The 17,576-nt window shown below is 37.7% G+C and overlaps 1 long non-coding RNA gene and 1 pseudogene across 1 annotated transcript in view; one reads left to right on the top strand and one right to left on the bottom strand.

The window, feature by feature from the left end:
• The window catches only part of LOC107196790, a 76,486-nt gene that overhangs the window by 29,310 nt on the left and 29,600 nt on the right, over positions 1–17,576 (top strand). The window lies entirely within an intron of this gene.
• On the bottom strand, positions 11,116–11,234 carry LOC112475091 (annotated as a pseudogene).

The following is a 17,576-nucleotide window of genomic DNA, read 5'->3' as shown; positions in this document are numbered from 1 at the left end:
TTCACTTCAATCTTTTTCCTTTCTGTTTTTCAGACTCAATAATTTCCATTGGCCTTTCTTCAAGTTTGCTGATTTTTTTCTTTTGCCTGTTCAAATCTGCCTTTGAATCCCCCTAGAGAATTTTTTTTTTCAGTTATTGTATTTTTCAGCTCCAGAATTTCTTTTTGGTTTCTTTTTAGATTTTCTATCTTCTTGCTGATGATTCCATTTTATTCATACATTGTTTTCTTGATTTTATTCCACATCTTCCTCTAGTTCTTTGAACATCTCTAAGACAGCTGTTTAAAGTCTTTGTCTAATATTTCTGCCATCAGATCTTTTTCTGGGACAGTTGCTGTTGATCTATTATTTTTCTTTGAATGGGTCAAATTTTTCTATTTTTTTTATATGCCTTGTGATTTTTTTTGTTGTAAACTGAACATTTGAATCTAATAATGTGGTAATTGTAAATCAGATTCTCCTCCTTTCCCATGGTTTGCTGTTTTTGTTTTTGTGTTTGGTTTGTTTGTTTTTACTTTTCATTTTTGTTTTGTTTCTTATTTTATTGCTGTCTCTGTGCCAAGGGTCAGCCTCAAGTTTAAACTTAAGGTCTCCTTAGAGCTTTTCTGAGCCTTTCCTTGGGCTCACCTGGTCACTTTTTAACAGTTCCCATATATGAAATTGTTTTTTAATGTTCTAGTCTTTAATGTCTGACTACCCAAAAGGAAAAAAGAAAAATGAAGGGGGTAAAAAAAAGGTGAGAGCACTGGCCCTTTAAATCTGCTGGATATTACTTCAGCCAGATGGGCCAGGAAATGCATTAATGGGGGGAGGTGCAACAACAATGGCTGCCTGCCTCATTGTCTTCACCTCTGTGATCAGAAGCAGCATTCAGTGATCAGAGCATAGATCTGTGATATTTGGAGGACAGGGTCCTTTTTGCCCACCCTGGCTCCTGCAAGCTGTATGCAAGCCGCTCCAGGACATATGCACAGCTGCCTGCCTCATGGCTGGGGGTTAGGAATGGGTAGCTGCTACTGTGCTGACAGCCAAAATAGACCAAAGTTAACTGTCCAAGTCTACCCCTGGAAGTTGCGAGCCTTCAATAAACTGTCCAGAGTTCCAAAATAGTTACATCAGACATATTTTGCCAGTGCAATTGTTGTCTATTAGGGGGAGGGATTCTTAGTGCTTTCTACTCCACCATCTTCCTAGAATCCCCCAGGATTTTCAAAAATAGGTATTATCCTTTTAGAGCAGTTTTAGATTCATAGAATTGAGAGAAAGGTACAGAGATTTCCTATATACACCCTGCCCCCACAAATGCATAGCCTCTCCCATTATCCACAGGATTTTAATCTACCACCATTAAAATTATGTGTACAAAAACATTTTTTGAGAAAAGACCCATCATTATATTGAATCGTTTCAATACTCTCCACAGCAGGCAAGTCCAGCAGGTAAGGAAGTGTGGCCCTTTTAGGACTAGCATTTGTATACGAGGGGTTGGTCTCAGTACCTAAGAGAGCAGAAACTCTCTTGGTTTCTTCTCAGTGTATATGAGAAGACCAGGGATAACTGCAGTACTGTCATTCCAAAGTCTTTTTGCCACGTTCTTTCAGTGACTCTAACATTTTCCTAGTGATCCAGGAGTCATCTTTCATAATGACTTATCCTACTTGAAGCCTTTTTATGTAAATAGTTCCCAGCATCTTGAGATTCTGTCGCTGCAGCATTCTCGTCCCTTCCTATGCCCACTCCCACCACTCGGTTTCAGACCCTCGTATGTGGACTCTGGTCTGTCGTGAGAGCCTCCTAAACAATTTTCCCTCTTCCCAGACACTCCTGGCTCCCATCACATGGCAACTAGATATTTCATCCTAAATCACAGCTCCAGTTAGCTCATATTTCTGTTCAAAAAGAGGGAAATCCCCAAATTCCGAAGTCTAACCCTATAAATTGTCTGGGACAGTCACCAGTTTTGTAGGGTCCTCTCCCAAAGTATGAAGTTCCAGGACTAGAGTGCTTATTTTATATTTTTGTAGGCCATTTCCTCAAAGTGTTACTTTCTGAGGAACTATCAGTTGCAAACGTTCTGTTTTATAACAATCTGTAATAAAATAATAGCCTAGAACTCTCCAGTCTCCGCCACAAAAAAAGGCTTTGTCCTTTTCCTTTAAGTTGTTTTCTTGCGCCACCTGGTGTTAAAACTAAACAGTGGCTCTAGAGATAAAGCAAGAACCTACTTTCAATGTTTTATCCTCGAATTGAGGATCTTTTAGCGCTAGAAAGGAACCTTCGAGATCATTTAGACAGCTGCCTCATTTTATAGATTAGTAATTTAGCCAGGATTTAGAGGAAAAACTGAATCTAGATTTCTTGAAACCCAGACTTCTTGATTTTCCAACACATCCCCATAGATGCTTAAGCCTCCAAAGGAATTGGGCCAGAGTGATGATGCCACTTTTGGAAGAAGACAAAACAAGGATACTAACATTAACTGATCCCTTATTAGCCAGTTATTGTGCTAAATACATTTACAAACATCTCACTTATTCTTCACAGGTAATTTTTCTTATTTCTGTTTCACAGATGGGCAAGTAAGATTCAGAAAGGATAGATAACTCATTAAAGTTATATTGTATTGCAATGCACAGTAGTTCATTTCCTCCTCCTTGTAGTACTTCTATATATGAACCAGATATATTCTCCCTGCCTCCAGTGACTTTGGGCTTGGCCAATTCAACTTTCTTTGGTCAATCAAATGCGAATGGACTTGATATATGCCACATGAGAGCAAAGCTTTACATTGTGTGTTTTGATTAGGCGCACTTCAGTCCTGACCTCCTTCTCCGAGAGAATAGCATGCCTTTGAGAGTGGTTGTTCTTTCAGCCTTGGCTTCTGGAATGAGATGACACATAGATCTAAGCTGAAAGCAGCTGAGCTGTACCCATCAGATTCACACCTGACCCTCATACAGTCCTCCTGAAATATGAACAGCAAATTAGTCATTTTTTAAGCCACTGAGAATTTGGGATTGTTTATTGCTCCAGCAAAAGCTGACCAATACAGAGTTTGAATACAAGTCTGACTTCAAAATCTCTCTGGAAATTCTCTGTGAAAAAGACACCTGCTCCCAGGATGATGTCTAATTTAACTAATTCAAGAACCTATATGCTAGGTCTTAAGTCGCTGAGGCTCTCACCTCCTTCAAGTCTTTGTTTAATTCTCCTCTCTCATGAAAACTTGTCCTGAACGTCCAATTTAATTATGCAACCTGCTTCTCTAGCAATGTCCTCTCATTACTTTCAATTTCCTTTACCTTGATTTACTTTTTCTCTTTTTAAAAGAGTTTATTACCTTTCAACATACTCTACAATTAACTATTTTAATGCTTTTAGTTCAAGTGTCTCCTCAGCTGAATTTTGAGAAAGTTGGGTTTTTCTGTCTGTTTTGTTTACTGTCATCACTTAAAACAGTGCCTGACACATAATAGGTCCTTAAAAATATTTGCTAAATGAAAGAATGAAAATATGAAAACACTTCTGAAAGAATGGTAGGTGTTGTATTTTAATAACGTGACCAGTAGAGGTCATAGATGAGTTCTTTAAATAACTTGGCCTGCAACTACTTTTATGTCTGTGTTTATAGAAGGATCTATTCACTCTAGATATCAAAGGGATTAATGTGGATGGCCACATGATCAATTTGGTGGTGGCAATTAGGATAGATCATGAAAACTCTGCTGGAAGATAAAAATTGATCATATCTCTGATTTCTCCTTCATATGCACCCTAGTCTTGAAAGCCAAGCAAGGAAAAAAGGTAAATAGATATAGACAATAGGAAGCAAGATGGAGCAGAAATGTTATCTTTAAGAATGTGTCTATTTATATAAATTGCTTATAAATAAGTTAAATTTAGTTAAACAACCAGAGAAGATAGTAAATGATTATTTTCAATTAGTTGTAAAGTTATTTGCCTAGATTAACGACACAATCTACCATAAGTGCGTGTGTATGTGTGCGTGTTTACAGATACAGCCTATAATACTGGGACTCTTGACTGATCTTTTTCTCTCTTCTTTTACAACAACAACGGCAAAAAAAAAAAAAAAGGCAAGCCAAGATTCACGAGCCATCATTTGGCCTGAGTGTGGTTCATTCTCCCTGGCTCAATAGCTCACGCCTAAATTCATCGGATATAACTACATGCAGGGAGGATTTAAAGGAATGATGACACTGGGTGAGAAGCAAATGGTTGTCTTTAGATTGAATATTGGTTTTGATTGATGGACTAGTTGAAACATAAAAATTCAAGAAAGAATTTTAAATTTATTGATCGCTTCCCATATATCAGGCACTGTGATAAGTAGTTTTACATGTTACCTCACTCACTCTCTAAAGTGTACAGTGTCAAAGATGACACCTAGAACTTAGTAGAAGCTCAGTACTTACTGAATAAATGAATGAGTGAGTGAGTGAGTAAATGATGTTAGGGAAAGGATCTGTGTCTTTGTTTTGTTCAGTTTATTTGAGGGGGTTGATCTGTTACATTTCCTTGATAGAACTAAATTTTATTTAAACCTGAAACACAGGTACATTTATGTTCAGTGTTCTTTATTAATTACATGTGTCCATTTGCTGGGCACTAAAAACTGCACAGAATGTGGATCCTGTCATGAGATTGAAAGGTAGGTATGGGTGGAGAGCTACAATGAGCGAATGTTGATTCTGGAGCTGCTGTGAAATCGACCTTTCCTTTGATTTTGTACAAGGAACATAATAATTACATAATTCTTACCTTTTCACCTTTATGACATGTCATGAGATAAGTATGAGATGCCATATTTGAAAGGTTTTGGGGTGATTAAATGGGAAAGTTGGGTAATAAATGGGAGGGTTAATGAAAAATTTTATATGATGCCTCTTGGAGAGGAAGTAGGACTAAATTACAAACTCCATCCTTTAACACTTATTGCTCTGGCCGTCTTTGTCTAAATGAGTGGATGAACAAAACAGAACAACAATTTCCATATCATTTGCCGCCTCCACCTATTCTGCTTCTCTGGGTGCTGTGGACTCTTAGACTGAAGAACTCCATGGTGATAGAATATTAGAGATGATGGTTTTCTTGAGCTTCGTGTTGGTAAATAGCCAGATAGTATAATTTTATTCTATTATGAAGCTTGTAACCAGGTAAATGCCAGGATAGGTTCTCTTATGTGATGATATGAAAGACAATAAAAAAACTATTCAAAAATATTTTTAGTGTGGGGCAGCTCAGGTAGGAGGATGGGGCAGAGTGGACATTGGAAGAGATCTCTCTAAGAGATTATGAAGGTTCATTCTCACTCTGACAGAAGTAAAATAGGACTTCTTTCTTTCTCTCCTCTCTTTCCTCTTCTACGGCACTTAGAGCTTTAGTTGACTATTATGCATGTAATATATTCATTGCAAGCAAAGCCACCACACAGAATGCAAAGATGCCAAGTGTGCATGAACAAATTAGAAGTTCTTAGTCAAATCCAAACAAATATATACCTGATAATGGCTTTGGCTGAAATATATTTTTATATTTTATAGCATGTTCACATTTGCCAGTGGTTAGCAAAGATTAAGCTTGCCAAACTTTAATGTGGTACAAATGCCATGTTCAAGGCAAAGTTAAGTGGACTGTTACAGGATCTGGCAAATCAAAAGCATTATCAACAGCTGTGGTTTTCAAATGCTTTGTGAGACTCGAATAATAAGCACATGTGCATTTAGAGTCAGCATTAATTCTCCCATTGACTTTTTAAAATATAACTTATGATCGCTGGTAGTTTTATATGGTTTTGTAATTATAACCAACTTCCGGTTTAGATGTGATAATGGCCAGAAGGCAAAAATTGATCAAGTCCCTAATCAATTAATTAATTGATTCAGGGTCATACACTTGGTTCTAATTGGAGCCAATAACTTCACACCCCCTCCCATTCATAGTTTTGCCAGAATTGCCATGAGTATAAGTGTTAATTTGAATTTTACCTCTTTCCATTTATCACCATTAGAGAACACATCTTTAGAAATGAAAAGGTCAAAGGAGAGAGAATTATCATAGGGATAATGAAGGAAAACAATGATTCTAAATTGTTAAATAATTGACCTCTATATAGTAGGATTCTATATTATGATTCCAACTATCTGATATTAAAAACCATTTGATAAGTGACAGAAGGTTGACATTTTGCTTTATGTAGTGACTTGAATTGATAATGTTTCATCATAAATATGACCATTTTAACACAGATCATTATTTATCAATATCTTGGATTTTCATTTTATATTTTAAAAGTCAAATCCATTCACCATAATTACAACTCTGTACAATCAATTAAAAATTGCTTGTCAGAGATGATCTAACATGCATATTATCTGTGTAAGGTCAGAATTTACCTTGTTTTATAAGGAGCAGGCTCAGAGGATCATGTTTTTCCTTTGGTGCTGTGTTTGTTTCAGCTACCTACAAGGAGACGTGAGTGATCCTGGTTTACTTCACAAAAAAATTAAGGAGAAACTGTTATGAACTTCATGACGTTAGATTGGTTGGAAAGAAAAAATAATCTGAATTATTAAAGTACTAATTGGGTACTTTATTTTTAAAAGCTCATTTCATATATTGAATATTTTAATATATTAATATTTTAAATAACACACTTGAAATAGCACCAACATTGTTGCCTAGTAAAAGTCCCTTGAAGATGTTTTTAGTGCAAAGATAAGACTTGATCTAATATTTGCAAATCTAAGTTCCTACATAGTCTAGATGTCCAAGACATCATTATTCTCCTAGAGGTCAATAACCTAACTGGGCCCATCAGTTTTTTTTAATTGAAATGAAACAATGTTCCCCAGAAGAGTTGCTTAACCTTTTCAGTACTTTAACAAGTCTTCCCTAATCAGTGTAGCATGTTAACTTATATAGTTGATGAAAAAAATATTCGCTAAAAATGTTAAACTTGAGGCAATCTGGGAAAATTATTCTACATTTGAAATTTAGTTCAAATTATTAACAAGAAAACCTTATATTCGTATTCTCCTTGAACGTGAATAAATATTTTCACATAGTGTATTTCTTTTTATTCCTCTTCTGGTAACATTTTCCTGATAGATTTTTGCTGTGAATATAATCCCTCTGATGAAAACTTAACACACAATTAGTTCACATTGGGAGATGCTCTTAGAGAAGAACCTGAGGAGACCACAAAAACTTTAGATATCTGAGGATAGCATAAACTGCTTGTTTAGCTGTGCTTTAAGGTGTTTCATACCGTTAGCGGTTAGCTGTTTGGTTTTATGTTTCGTTTCTTAACAAAATAAAATAGTATCTTTTTCTCAAAAGGCTGAACGGTGATGTAAAGAGTTCACAGGGTAACTCTACTGTAAAGAGATATCTCTATTTTGTGTCAACATGTCACTGAAAATTTAAAAATATTAGCTGCTTCTTCTGCTAATTCACAATGTCCTCACTAAATAATGCAAACTCTGGATGTGTCAGGTCAGAATGCATCTGACTGGCACAAAGGAGTAACCTTCTGGTCCATCAATATGCAAGGCTGCTTTCTATATACGCTGAGCCTGTGTGAAGCTCATCACATGAGTGATTTTACAAGCCAAATCAAGCAAGATGCTATGTAGAAATTGTCAGTCATCACCTATTTCTGCCTATTTTCCAAGTTCCCGTGCCAATCATCAGAAAGAAAATTACATATACACTTTACGACTTCTCAGCTGACAAGAATTTGCTGCTGTGGAAACACTTTCATGGTTCTGTAACATCACTTGAAAATTTTAAGGCTGAATAAAACCAGAAGTAAAAGTATATTTTAAAGAAAAAAAAGAAAAGTTATCAATAAGTTGCCAATTTTGTTACCTCCATTTTGACTTAATTTTTTTTGGTCTTGAGACGTTCTTTTCATTTTCCAAAAGATTACTCATTACTAATTAGGAAGGTTTAGCCATAAATTCAGAAAGCAAAGCTGTTCAAAAAGATTGCTTTTCTTGAATTTCATTCAACAGCAAAGAATTTTCTGGTTGTTTTAATTGGTAGCTGGCTTTCCAGAAGTTTTCCAGTGCAGTTATTACTATTTCACTCCACTTAATTTAAAAGACATTTATTTCTGTGTCTCTCACACATCTACCGAATCTTTTCCTGTTTCCCCTATGGAGAAGTATGGTTGGCTACTGTATATCCCAGCCTATGGTACTTTGTGCTGTTAGAACCCTGTATTCTTTTATTTCATTGGCTCAAGACCTATTGAGGCTCACAAGAGGGCCGGGTTGAGAGCTTTCATTCCTTAAACCAGCACGTTTCACCAATCTTCTACCTTACATAAACTCGCCAATGCCATTCTACCCCTGGAATAATAATGTTAGCCCTATTTCTTCTCTTCATCCCTGATGTATTCCTCGATCCCTATATCTTTTCCAGGGATCTAAGAGGGTGTTTCACAATTTCTATAATGATAATAATAGGTAATATTTGTTGAGCATTAACTATAGACCAGACAATATCTAAGATAATGTTAAGAATTTTACAATCAAAGAGCAAGAGTGCTTCCTTAGGCCTAGTTATCAACACTCCTGCTGTCACTTCTATGCCATCATTCTCATGCTATTGGTGGCTGGGGACCCAAGTTAAAAGTTCCCCTAGGATAGGGTTGCCAGATTTAACAACAACAAAATATATAGGCAGATCCGTTAATTTGGAATTACAGATAAACAGTAGGAAAAAATTAATGTAAGTATGTTAAAAATTATTCGTTATCTGAAATTCAAACCTAGTTGGTCTTTCTGTAGCTTCTCTGGCAGCCCTATCTGGGAGCCTTCCTGTGCTGCACAAGGAAGTGATCTTTAACTGTGCTGTCCTCGGCCTTCTCCACATCCATCCAGATGTTTGAGGCTGGGCCCAAGGAAATGGGGCAGAGAACCAGGCACTGGTATCTAACTTCCTCTTTTCCCTTCCCCCACTTCTTGAATTTTACCTTCCTCTGTTTACCTCATATCCTCCTTCTCTCTGCTCCAGGAAAGCTTAAAACTCCACGATCTAGTCAGCCAGGCCTTTACATAGGGTTTGCTCAAAAAACCTGGATTTCAAGGCTTACTATCTTGATGTTGACTTGGAAATGTTATTTGGATGTCAGCAACTAAATATTAAATCTTTAAATCATTTTGCATTCCTACTGCATTACTGTATCCCCTTCCCCATTCCTTGGCAGATAAATGGCTCTGGCTAACAGAATACCAAGAAATGCAAAAGAGTAATGTCTATCGATGTACTTGTGGGGAGAGGGATTTCATACACTGAATTATACATGTATTTTAGCGTATTGTCTCTCTTTTTCCTTTCCTCTTACCCCAATCTGCAAGAACATTGACTTGCCCTGGGAATACTGAAACAATACCAGGCACATAGTAGCCACCTAGTAAATATTTGTTGGATGAATGAACAAGCTCTCATTTTACAGTGAGAAGAATGAGACTTAGGAAGTTAATTGCCCAATTTACACAGCAGAGCTTTGCCACATTTGTAGATCTCACTAACTGGTGAGCCCCAGAACTTCATTACTGCTTACTTCTGCCTGTCTGCTGTCTAGCAAGCAGCTCATACAGGGCTCCTAGTGTGTATCTTCTCTTGAAACTTTAGTTCCAACTGAATAAAGCAAAAAATATGAATTGCATTTCTTTACTTCATTAGTTCAACAAAAGAGACTCTCCAAGAATAGTAACAGAAAATAAAAGGAAACGAGGAAAATCTCAAAAGCATAAAACAATCATGTTTATAAAGTACTACTTTCTGATCCTACAATAATCAACACGCTCTGTTCTATTCCACAGAACAGAGAAATGATCTAAAGGTCTGATACAAATGCCCCAATCTTGAGATAATTATTTCTTGGTCAGGACCACAGATACCTTTGTACGAATTAGAAAAAGAGGCACCTTTTGCTGACCAGGCATGGTGCAGCTTCATGGCACACAACTCGGTAGGGGGAATGCAGGCTGAACCCTAGCCCCATTTACCACCCTGGCCAGGCACCTTTGTGGAGTGAACAATCCACACCTTTGTAGGTGACAACTCCTTTCTTGGCATTGCTGGCCTTTGGGCTAGAATTTTGTTAAAAGTTGGGAAATCTTTCTTTCCTCTTGGATCTTTGTTTTCATTACTTGCTCGTTTGTTTGTTTGTTTGTTTTTACCACCTGCTCGCTGGGTGTCTTATTGCCTCCTCCTCATCTTGAACTGGGATCCTCTCTCAGGAAAATGACTCAAAGATTTCCTTCCATTTCCCATCCAGTCTCAATCAGGTAGACAAGCACATAGTCTCCCAACTTCCTGAGCCCCTGCCACTCATGTCTGGTTTCACTTTTCCAATTCCCCACTGATGTCTGGGGCAAGGTAACTGTTGCCCTCAGCACCAGTGAATAACATTGTCTTTCCCAGACCAGGTCAATGGCTCTACCTAACTCTTGAACTTTCTGTGATAACGCACTTTCAAAACACAGAGAAGTGATCTTCGAGATGAAAAAAATAACTAACAACTTAAGTTTGGAGGCAGCACGATACAGTGGAAAACACCTAGGCTTTAGAACTAAATCAGATCTGCATTAAATGACAGTCCTACCACCTACTACCAATATGATTCTGGGTAAGGTTTTTGATCTTTCAATGCCCCAGTTTCTTTGTTTATAAAAAGAGACTAAGACCTAAATTATAGAGTTATGCATTCGTTTTCTAGGGCTGCTGTAATAAAGTGCCACAAAATGAGAGGCTTAAACAACAAAAATTTATTGCCTCGCAGTTCTGGAGACTAGAAGTTTGAAATCAAGGTCTCGGCAGAGTTGGTTCCTTTTGAGGGCTATGAGGGAAGGATTTGTTGTAGGCCTCTCCTTGGATCATAGACAGCTGTCTTTATATTCACATGGTCTTCTCCTTGTATGTGTATGTGTATGTATATATATATATATATGTGTGTGTATATATATATATACACATACACATACAAGGAGAAGACCATGTGAATATATATAACCCTTGGTTGATCTCACAGATTGCAAGGACCTTGTCAGCTTACAACCCCGTACTTTTTATTTTTTATGCCTACAGCACCTGGTCTTCCTAGGTGGTCTCCCATTCAAGTACTAACCAGGCCCGACCCTGCTTAGCTTTCAAGATCAGACAAGATCAGGCTTGTTCAGGGTGGCATGGCCGTAGATATATATATGTCTTTATGCCCAAATTTCCCCTTTTTACAAGGACACCAGTCATGTTGGAATAGGGTATACCCTAATGACCTCACTTTAACCTAATTACCTCTGTAAAGTACCTCTTTTCCAATAAGATCACACTTTGAGATGCTGAGAGTTAGGACTCCAACATATCTTTTTTGGGGATACACAATTCAACTCATAACAGATTGCTAAAAGGCACCTAACAGAAATCCTGGGTTATAAGAAGTGCTTAATAAATAGTAGCTGTTATTATTAATGATTTTCTCTTCTGTAATGATCTTATGAATACATGGTTACTCTCTGTAATTAATGGACATACATATATGTATAGAGAGAGGGTCTATGTGGGGAAAATGTGTCAGACATAAGAATAAGTTATGGAGAATAAAAGACATGCTTATAGATGTTTTGGGGTAGAAAAGAAGGAAAGAGCAATGGCAAATAGAGGCGATAGAATTTAACTATACAGATTGACTGATTTTGAATTAGTTAACACTCCATTTTACTTTGAAAACAGAGTCAAAGAGAGATAGAGAAGAATCAAAGTCTACCTTTGAACAACATAATTTGTGCCAGAAACAATCAGAATCATTGTGTTTTTAGAGCAAAAAGGGTCATTAGAAAATCAGCCACTTGATTCTGATGACAGAAAACCTCAAGCTATAATTATTGCACAAACACCATTATTCGGAAAATGTTTAATAGAGTAACATTTTCAAGGCTTTGTGGTATTTAAAAGTGATGCATTTTCTGTGGCACCTTTGCTTTCAGGGTGTTACTTGAAGAGAAATTCTCATTGTTAATAAAACTAGAAAGGAGGAAATTATATTTGTTAGTTCATGAAGAGAGACATCTCGTTTGATCTTGAACTTTTCCCTTCAGGATATCCTCCATGGTGGCTGGGTAACTAAGACAATGCAATGGAATGCATGGCTGAGTGGGTGGGTCTTCAGGAAGATCAAAGGTTATTATGTAAGAATCTGGTCTCCATTAGGACTACAACAAGAGGAAGTATGTTTGATTTGCAGAAGAATTTAGGCTAGATCCAAATTCTCTCTGTATTGGTAATCGGTAAAATAAAAGAGAGGCTAAGAAATACTGTTACTAAGAAGATATGTAAAATTATAATAGAAATTGCATTCTTAATAGTTTTCAAAACCATAAGACCTTATGAATATTCTATCTAGCCTATGAGATTTGCATTACCCTACATGATTTTCCAATATCACTCTCTTTTCTGAGTAATTCTTCTGATTATTATTACTTAATTAAATAATAATATATTTTTAAAAACTGGATGGCTAAGTTTGATGAAATTGATCTAACTGAAAATTAACATTAGTGTTATAAAAGTACGGCCTTATTTCCCCCTCAAAGATTTCTATTAAAGTCAAGCCAAAGAAAAACTGAAATTGGAGAGAGTTTTAAATATCAGATTTAAGGCCTAAATCCTGATTTTCCCACAGAGACCTAGATTTCTTCAAGCATAGGGCCCTTCCTTCCTTCCTTCCTTCCTTCCTTCCTTCCTTCCTTCCTTCCTTCCTTCCTTCCTTCCTTCCTTCCTTCCTCTTCCTTTCTCTCTCTCTCCCTTCCTCCCTTCCTCCCTTCCTCCCTTCCTCCCTTCCTCCCTTCCTCCCTTCCTCCCTTCCTCCCTTCCTCCCTTCCTCCCTTCCTCCCTTCCTCCCTTCCTCCCTTCCTCCCTTCCTCCCTTCCTCCCTTCCTCCCTTCCTCCCTTCCTCCCTTCCTCCCTTCCTCCCTTCCTCCCTCCCTTCCTTCCTTCCTTCCTTCTTTCCTTCCCAAAGCTAATTCCAAAGAACCTTTCTCATAAGGAAGCATTCATAATCTCTTTTGTTTTGGAGAAAACCAGAAACTTTCGAACTGTGGTTGTGAGAGGCGAACAGAAAGGTAGTACTGCACTCTTCATGTCGATTGTTTCTGTTGAGTGAGGCTGACAATAATTGCACAGACCTTCTTTTCACTTTGCCTAAGAAGATATTTTCAGTGTAAGTCTATAAGGAATCAAAAGTCGTTACCAAGTAAGTCCATTTTCAGAAGTGACTTCATATACAAAGGAATTTTGACAGCAAGAACAGATATGCTAAGAATAGAAATACGTGAAAAATAACAACATAGGACTTTCATTTCCAGCAATATTGCTGACTAATCTGAGAACTCTCTTACTAAAAATTACTTAGAAATACTGAATAAAAATATGACAAGTGTGCTTTTAAGTACTAATAAGAAAGTAAAGGAAATACCCCAGAAACTGATCTTTTGACTCTTCTGGATTTTTTTTTTCTGCCACTCTGATTACCAATGAGTTTGTGTTTTAATGGCTATGGAAGTAGACAAAATTAGGAGACAAAATTAGGGCCATGAAAGGTAGAAATTTTGATTTAAGACTCTCAAATAAGGAACCCTTAAATATATCTGTGAAAGGGGAGGACCGAAAAATTTTAACCCCTTCTTCCAAAGGGACTTATAGAAAACTCTTTTGGTTAGCCTGATGGCTTGAGGAAGAGGGAAGGGAAGAAAAATCCTGAGAATGTGAAAAAACCTAAGAACCTCAGGCTGTCCTCATTTAAGTTTAGGGTTTGAATTTACACTGTTTAGAGGGCCTAGATTCTCCAACAAAATAGCATGAAAAGGAGTCTCAGGCTGATAATAATACTGGTGCCTTCAATAAAAGTAATTAAAACCTTCTCTAGAAAGACATATTTTCAACCCTGCACAGTATTCTTATAGATGAAATCCCACCCAACATGAACTCACAATTCTAAATTACAAAATATATGAAGAAAAAAAATCCAGAGTCATCAGCAAATACAATTGTCAAATGAGTATGTTTACAATTGTTAAAGAGAAAAAGCAAACACTGCTGAAATATTTATTAAGAATAATTTTTCAGGTCTATGAAAGGGTTAATTGGTATGCTCTCCCACAGGTACTTTTACTTATGAAATAACAACAGGTCAGAGTTCTGCTTATGGACAAAAGGACACTCCTTGCTATTTTCAGTCCACCCACTCTTGCATTACAAATAGATTCTGTGAGCAGAACTAAATATGGGAATGGGTACAGGTGCTGGCCTTCAATTGTAGGCCACTGAGCAAAGGGACTTTTGAATCTGTATTCCAGCCGAAGTCAAATTTGGAAAACAAACCGATTAATTCCAAAAGGGTAGAAAGAGTGAGAACGAAATGAAAGAGGAGCAAGACAAAGCCAGTGAATTTAGGTGGAGGATGTGATGTTACTTAAGGCAAAAGAACACCTATGGAAGCAACCACCGATAAGTCACCTTCAAAGGAGGTTGGGAGCCGGCTTGGGCAATATTCAGAAGTGTTTTGACTGTGAAGTGAAGCCAGATCCAATGAAAGAAATCTAATTTCAGAAAGAGACTGTATCTGCTAGGATGTTAATAGATTTTAATCCCTGGAACTATGCATATTTAACTGGACTTGGTTTCTCCTGTCTCTGCCCCAGGAACTTCTCTGTTTTGTGGGTATTGGAGACAAAACTACCAGTCTTCTGCCTTGGCTGATCAACTTCTCAATGAATGGAACAGAGAAATTTTTCAGAACCAGACTTGTCTTAATACTTTAGTATAAATTTAGTATCCTGTCAGGTCTGCTGGTAGCACAACATGGTGAAAGGAAGGATGCTGAAGTCATGTGATGGTTACTTTCATCTACATTCAATTGTTTGGAACTTTTTGGTACCTGTTTTTAGAATTAAAAATAGAATAGACAGATAAATTAAATCAATTCAAATGACTTTTGCTGAAGAAATTTCCAGATTTCCAAATAGGAATCAGTTGTCTTTATGAACAAAATCCAGCTGAAAAGTAAAAGCCAGATTAGCATAACACGATAGGAACAGTTATATTAGTGCGACATTGTGGTGTTATAAAATGAAACATTCTCGTTAAATAGGAATAATTTGGAGCCAGTCCCCAAGGGAGCTGGAAAATCTTCAGGCAGTTATCTTTTCTTTTTTCTTCCCTCTCTCCCTCCCTCCCTTCCTTCTCCTCCCCTTTCCGTCCTCCTCTTTCGTCTTCCTCTCCTCCTCTCTCTCTTCATCCTGGTTGTTCCTTTTTATCTCTGCATCTGCCTTTGCAGACAGCATTTTTTACCCACTCATCTGCAGCTGCCACATGGTGGCCTCAGCCCCACTCCCCAGGTTTTACTGTGCTTCACTCTGTGTTTTAGTCTGTGTCAGGTGTTACAATCAGATGCTTCCTCCAGCCTGAGGCAGGCACGGGGGTGTAGAAATAATCGTAGTCCTAAAAGTTTTAGAAAGATAAAGAGTAGAGTTTCTTTTTATCTCCTTGCATAAAAATAGAGCCACTCTGCCCTGTGGGATAATTTTCAAGCTCCCGGTGTGTTCAAGGCAGCTTGGCATCCAGGGTGTGCAGGATGATTCACATAGTTTCGTGGACGGCTCTCCTGTTTCTCTCAGATTTGTTGAAGCTGGTAGTCTTTGTGATAGGTCGTGGTTAGTGATTCTTCCGGGGGTTGAGTGAGGAATTCTTTTCCTAACTATGTGGTAAACGGCAGAAGAGAATGTCCCTTTAACAGATATCAACCTATTTCACTTGAATTTATTCTTTTTTTTTCCCAGTTTTAGAAGCCAACAGGTTAAAAAAAAAGCAGTTTAGACTTAAGTCATTCCTTTATTTTAGAACAGCATTTACAACAGTTCGCATGTTCTGAGGAATACTATATCTGAAAAAAAAAATAAGGAATTCACACTAAACAATTTTTAGAAATAATTAAACAAAATAAGGCAGATTCCTTTATTGCATGACTTTTCAGATCCTTTACTATGCTAATGTAAAGGGCATTGTGACACTTCAAGAGTAGATTATAAATACAGTTTTCTGAAATTTATTTGACCATCAAAAAAGCGTAGTTGTGGACACAAAAGCTTTGAATTTTGTTCCTGCCAGTGCAAGTTTCACTGTTTTCTTGACCCAAAGGATAGTCTGATGCTGTGCTTAATTAACATAATGTCACCCTGCTCCAAATGCTCCCTTCTGCGCTCTGCTTTGTGATGCAGGTGCTGAGACTCTAGAAACCACATTTTGCTTTGATCAGCTGGAATCCTGTTGGGGTACCCAGGAGGGGCCTGGCAGCAGGAAGAGGAACTTTCCGTCTTCCTCTTTGTTCACTGTTTCTAGGTCTCATCCTATCAATGGGCAGCAATAGTCAGTTGCTGTCTCCGGCTTCTCCCCATGCTCCCAGAACCTCACTGCAATCTGTCTGAGATAGCAGTGGCTCCAGGGAGTGCCTGTCTCATGGGTCAGAACTCTGGATCCAAGAGGCCTCTCCTCCAAATTCCTGAGGTACCAGCAGTGGCTTGGCACTGCCCCACCCTGAGACCTAGGTCCCAGCTCTATGTGGCCCAAGCCCAACTTCCAATTCTGGTAACTCCAACCTCTTTCCTAAGAGTAGAAGTTGATTCCTGCCTATCTCTGTTATCTTAGTGTTCCTTTTTGCTTTTTTAGCCCTCCAATATCTGTAACAACTTTCCCACGTCAAGTTCCCTCTGTTAAAATACTCAGCGTGGTGTCTGTTTTCCTAAGTCAGCCTGGATGCAGCAAGACTGCCTATGAGAGCTTCTCTGCCTCAGACGGTGGAGGCAGGGTGGGAGAGCTGGTGGAGGAGGCAGGGGAGGAAAAGCTTTGAATTCTTTCTTTGAATCTAAAGCAGCGTTTTTCAAACTTTAGAAATTGAAGCAAACTCAAAGGAATTTCATTTTGAAAATTTTATAACCTCCCTCGAGGTAATAGGAGACATTGTGAGGTGTTATAAAAATAGAATTATAAAATCTTTTCTCATCTATCGACTCACGTTACTCAGCAATTTTAGTAGAAATGGGAGGAAACGTATCCTTCTGCAGAACTATCTTTGCCACAACCATAAACAACACAGTGGCCATTCGAAGACTGTGGAAGGAGACAGCATGACTTGGGAGAGTATTGGAATCAGGAGTAAAATGCAAACAGTATGTTCCAAACGGAATCTCCAAAGATACCTTTTAAAATATTTGGTTTAAAAGAGTAACTAAATTAAATCTCTGGTTCTCAAATACGACTGGTCATTAGAATCATCTGAGGAAGCATTAAAATGACGAACTGCTGAGTTTGACTCCAGGACCAGGGAGTCAGACTCTCCTGGGTTGGACCCCTAGAACTGGTATTCTTTAGAAAACCTCATGTGATCAAGGGATTCTGATGAATAACAGGTTTAGGATCCATTATTATATAGAATAAAATCTTTTTGATTTTTTTTTTTTTTTTTTTAGAACTTTGATTCACACTTCATT

The sequence above is a fragment of the Pteropus alecto genome, unplaced genomic scaffold, assembly GCF_000325575.1.
Source record: "Pteropus alecto unplaced genomic scaffold, ASM32557v1 scaffold50, whole genome shotgun sequence".
NCBI lineage: Eukaryota > Metazoa > Chordata > Mammalia > Chiroptera > Pteropodidae > Pteropus > Pteropus alecto.
Note: the sequence above shows the minus strand (reverse complement) of the source record. Positions and strands in the feature narration are given on the sequence as shown.